At 35.6% G+C, this 5,951-nt stretch overlaps 1 pseudogene; it reads right to left on the bottom strand.

Moving 5' to 3' along the window:
• Positions 1-871: 871 nt before the first annotated feature.
• LOC143411146 (small nucleolar RNA U3) lies at positions 872-1,049 on the bottom strand (annotated as a pseudogene).
• Positions 1,050-5,951: the final 4,902 nt, after the last annotated feature.

Here is a 5,951-nt window from a genome sequence, read left to right as displayed (position 1 = left end):
AATTCTATGAAGAATGTAAAGTAACCTTTCTTGTTTATCAACAGCTTCTCTCTTTTTGAATAATCAGGGTTATTCAATAAAAGCTGAAGCATGATTTTGCAAGCATTTTTGCTTTTTTGTGAAATATATGCCACATTCTTAGGGGAATTTAATCAAAAGCTGATGATTCACATATTTCTAAAAAATCAAAACTGATTTTGGAGAAGCATTTTGATATTCAAAAGCTTTTTATTCTTATTATAACCATAACTCCACCATCTGGAAAAAATAGGTTATTATATTTCTTAAGTAAATTGATTTAGCATCAAAGATTTGGTTTCAGACTGTGAATTTCTGAATTTTTCAGGGGTAATAGAGAGAGATAGTGATGTTTTGAATATTATAGAATGAACCATTCCCAACCATAAGAAATTACTCAAACAGACACAGAATTTCTGAGAGCCAGGTGATTATACAAGAGAAACTGGATTGCCTGTCTCTTTATTCTCCTGAACACCCACAGAGTATTCAAAAACACCCATCTGAAAAGTATTTTAACTAACATATTGGCATAGAATGTCACAGACAAACTAAGAAACAAAATAATTATAAATGGACAAGAATGGTATATACATGGAAAAAAAATCATGAAAACTGGTGTTTAGAGCAAGCATCCAGTACTTAGAACCGCAAAGGAAGTTGAAAAAAAGGTCAAAATATGTATAATTATAATTTTTGTCATAGTACAGTAGCTTAAAATTGAGTTTTCAACTATAGAAATAATCTTTGCAGGGATATGGAGAAACATTTTATTTTTGATTTAACAGAACCTCAACCACCATTTAATGACTAAAAAGTAATGGAGCTACTACTGCATTTATTTCCTGGGCAATCAGATAGGTACTTTCTGGCACACAGTGAGAAATATGCTTCTGTGAGGCCTTCATCAAGATTTTGTTCCTTGGTCCTGCCAAGAAGCAGGTCTGATACCTGATTACTTCCCTTAATCTAGCAGCCTTTTTTTAATTCTAATAATGAACTATAGAAATGATCCCTGAAAGTACAGTCTTTAGCAGTCCATTTTTTTTAAAGAGAGAGAGAAAGAGAATTTTTTTAATATTTATTTTTCAGTTTTCGGTGGACACATCTTTATTTTATTTTTATGTGGTGCTAAGGATCAAACCCACTGCCCTGAGCATGCCAGGTGAGTGCATTATGGCTTGAACCACATCCTCAGCCCCCATATTCTTTTAAATGTTGCTTAACATGTTAGGTTTGGGGGTATAGAATTTTAAAATAACAAAAGCAAGCCACAGGCAGAAATGCAGATAGTCCAGAGCCTTGCTTCTCCAAATGTTAGCCTGATGTTAGAAACACACATAAAGGAGACTGATTTCTCAAGAGAGCATATGGACTCAACCACATTGTAATAATAAATACATAATGTCTGTTTCTTAGTTTCCAGAGATTAAAAAAAAACACAGTTGCAGAAATATTTGAAGTCTGCATTTCAACATAATCCTTCTGTGTAGGCATTTATATATGGAACCTAAGTTATAGTCAGAAAGTGACTTGGTAAGAATGGAATCAAAACAGGGACATTAGGTAGAATTTTTAATTTTTTTTATTTATTTTTGGTACCAGGGATTGAACCCAGGGGCACTTAACCACTGAACTATATACCCAGCCTATTTTGTATTGTATTTAGAGACAGGGTCTCACTGAGTTGCTTGGGGCCTCACTAAATTGCTGAGGTTGACTTTGAACTCATGATCTGTTGGGGTTTTTAGCCCCCCATTCCCTCCTGACCTGTGGGAGAGATTGGGATGCATGCCCGGACCAGGATAGGCCAAGAAAGGTAAAGGTCGACTGGCTGCCCACACCCAGCCCTCCCTCCCTGGAGGACAATCAGACAAAGCAGGATCTCGATCTCATTTAATGAGAAAAAACACACAGCTAATATAATGTACAGGAGCCAATCAGGGTAAAGGTCAGCAGGGTGGGGAGAATTTACATCTACACCCATCCTATATGCAGTAATGTCCATGAGGGCAGAAAGGTTCTGAGCCTATCCTAGAGGTGGTCTTTTTCTTCATTACAACCCAGGGCAATGCCTTCTGGCTAAGCCCTAGGTGCTCTCTTAGCCACATATGGCCCCAGGACTGGGAAGCAGATGCATCCAGCAAGTTAAGTTTCCTCTTTTCTGCTGCAACATGCCCCACTTTACATCATGCCCTGCAATGATCCTCCTGCCTCAGCCTTCTGAGTAGCTGGGATTATAGGCATGTGTTACCGCCTCCAACTAGATAGAATTTTAAATTTCATCAGGCTAAGATAGATAAGCACAATAAAATTGATCTTACCAATAGTGCTAAAATTTTTGAGTTTGTTGGCAGCAATACCCTGCTCTCAATTACACACAGGTGATAACTGTAAATATGCAAAAGTTATCATTCAAAGCTATTTATCTTCTGCACAATGCTTGTATGGATTTTGCCAACCTTTGGCTCTGTGATGCTCCTTTACCTGTGTCAGCGACTCAACCTTTCCCCACTACCTTCTGATGTTCTTTCAGTTTTATAATAAATTCAAGCAAATTAGAGTCAAATCCTGTGGGCTTTGGAGTTAAATCAGTCAGGGTCCCAGCAGGAAACAGTACACTCCAGATGGTTTGAATTAAGAGACTAAAGGATAGACACGAGTCATGAAAACTCGTGTCTAGTTAGAAGTTGTTATCACCACTAATCCTGAAGGGATTATAGCGCTGACTGAAAGAAGGATCCAAGGGTATCCTGCTTGGCAGGAGCTGTAATCAGTGAAGGGGCTCATGTACTGCTGGGGACAAGGCGTTGAAGTAAAGAGGGCTTGAGGAAGAATGAAGGACAGTTCCCTTCCCCTAACCTAAAATTTCTTGCTGATGTCACCTTTTGGCCTAACTGATTGGAAAATCAGCTGGCAAGGGAGGTTGAGTAATTCAGTCCACAGAAGTCAGTTTTCCAGGAAACAAAGCAGAAAAGATGGGGATGGGTGGTGGTTTTTGAGGAGAGGCAACAAAAGAAAATAAGCAGTACAACAGCCATTTTGTATCTCTTTAGAGACCTTTAATATCTACATTTAGATCCACTATATGTTGATCTTTTGTGTTGTAAATGGAAAGTCTTCTTTATCTCAATGATGAATGGATAAAGAAAATGTGGTATATATACACCCAATGGGGTACTACTCAGCTATAATGAAGAATGACTTTGTGACATCGGCCATATTTTCTTGGAAAGACTATGCCCAAGACATTGGATATGAGATAATTTTCTAGAAAGAATTTTCTAGAAAATTAAGGCTGATTGACACAGAAAGACAAATACCACATGTTCTCATATGTAGAAGCTATAGAATGTCAACCTGAATGTCATACAGTGATTAATAGAAGTTGGGATGGTGGGGAATTGGTGGATAAAGGGAGGGTGGATTTGTACAGTTCACACTATATGCATATATAGAGATATCACACTGAATCCCATTAATATATACATTTGATACATATTGGTCAGTATAAAAGATATTAGAAAAGGAAAATTAAGAATGTTCATTAGTAGGAACATGAAACTGGAGAACATTGGGAGCAGCTCTAAAAATCAAAGCTAAAGTTGCTTATGTCCCAGTCTCAAAATGAGTAAACACTTAGCTTTCATCTCACTCCAGTCAGAATGGCAATTATTAAGAATACAGGCAACAAAAATTGTTGGCAAGGATGTGTAACAAGGAAAATATACACTCATACATTGCTGGTGGGATTGCAAATTGGTGCAACCACTATGGAAAGCAGTGTGAGAATTCCTTGGGAAACTTGTAATGGAACCACCATTTGACACAGCTAGCCCACTCCTCTGTCTATACCCAAAGGACTTAAAAATAGCATACTATACTGAAGCAGCCACATCAATGTTATGGCAGCTCAACTCATAATAGCCAAGCTATGGAAACAATCTAGGTGTCCTTCCATGGATGAATGGATAAAGAAAAGGTGGTATATATACACACAATGGAGTATTACTCAGCAATAAAGAAGAATGACTTTAAGACATCGGCTAGTAAATGGATGGATCTGGAGACTATCATGCTAAGTAGACCAGTCCCCAAAAACCAAAGGTTGAATGTTTTTGCTGATATGTGGATGCTAAACCATAATAAGTGGGGGTAGAAATTTAATAGTAGATTACACAAAGGGGAATGAAGAAAAGGGAGGGGGATGGGAAAAATAAAGACAGTGGAAAGAATTTGACATAATTATCTTATGTACATATATGAATACATTACAGTGAACCCCATTATCTTAAGGCTGGGATTCTAATCAGAAAAGATATACTCCATGCTTGTATTACTGTATCAAAATGGATTCTACTGTCATGTATAACTAAGAAGAACCAATTAAAAAACAAGAAAAAAAGATGAGTAGTTTAGGTGTAGAATAATATAGATGGGAGAAGTAAAATAGGTAAGATGGTAAGAATACATGTATGGTGGAGATGCATATGATCCATGGGCCTCAATTGCTATTGCATACTAAGACACAGTGGTTTCTTTTAATCACGAGAGAACTAGTCTTACTGATGTCCTACACAACCAGGAGGCCTGAATGAGGGGAGAGAAGAAAGAGTTGATAATATTTATTGGAACATCAAAATCATTGAGTGATTTCTAAGCAGAAAAAGGGCAGCTTTGATATCATTTTCAAATAATCAGTTATCAAAGGAAGTTCATCACTACTGAAAAGTAAAGCATGCAATGATTAAGGAAAGGGATGTTTACATAAATAAGAAATTCATGAGGGTAGAATAGCAGGTAAAATAAACAAACTAGAAACTCAGCATGATTGAGTTGTGTTGGTCAAGTGAGGTTTTCCAAAATACCTATATTTTTCTTTGTTTTATCTTCTGTCTTAAAAAGCAATGTGTGATTTTTATAGTTACCAAACAAAACTGTAACTTATGTTTCACTCTTTAAATAGCTTATTTTATGTACATTTGACAGTTCGATTATATTTCTGAAAGGAGTTGAAATTCATTTTTTTATTAACAATTGGGGAAAGAGGGTGCACATCTCCTTATGATTCCTTGATCTATATTTTAGAAGGACAATGAAGCCAGTCAATTGATACATGAATAATCATTCTATATGCTTAGCACAATCTGGGTTTCTATGTTAACAGAAGCACTATAAAACGTGGTCTTGCCTCTCAAGGAGTTTATGATTTGACCTGCATGAGAAAGCATACACATATAGAATTAGGGATTATGCAAGATAATGTATAATTAAGTACCAAAATGTATGGTATACACTGCAAGTGCTGGAATTATCAACAAAGGCCTGTTGAAGCAGAACTTGATTTAGACTGAAATATAAGATGCGCATAAGTGGAAGGAAGTTATCAATAATAATACTATTTGGGTCATAAACCTTTTAAATATTTGCTCAACTTGCCCTTTCTCACTCTGTTTTGCTCATGGTGCTCCTATTTAAGTATGTGTGAACTTAAGTTTTAATTCCTTTGTTTTGTGATTTATTTTATTCTTGTGCTTAGAAAATCTTTCCACATCTAAAAAGTATTAACTTCCATTTTCTCTTGAAATTTTTATGTTTATGTTTTAACAATTGGCTTTTTATCTGTCAATTTATTTTCATACATTTTGTTAGATAAGAATCTAATTTTTTCTTCTATTGATTTTATATAACAGCATTTTTGTACTGATTCATTAAGTCTGGATTGCTTGTTATGCATTCTCTTTACGTGTTAAATTCCAATATATGTGAGGTTTTGTTTCAGTTAGATTACTCCTGTTTTAATTTAAATTTATTTTTAAACAGAATTATAAAAATCAAAATGTGTACATACTAGGGGAGTACCAAGGGATGTTTTAATACACAAATACATTGTATAAAGTTTAAATCAGGATAAAAATATCTATTTTTTAATC

Source organism: Callospermophilus lateralis, chromosome 11 (genome assembly GCF_048772815.1).
Source record: "Callospermophilus lateralis isolate mCalLat2 chromosome 11, mCalLat2.hap1, whole genome shotgun sequence".
NCBI lineage: Eukaryota > Metazoa > Chordata > Mammalia > Rodentia > Sciuridae > Callospermophilus > Callospermophilus lateralis.
This window is presented reverse-complemented; position numbering and strand designations above follow the sequence as displayed.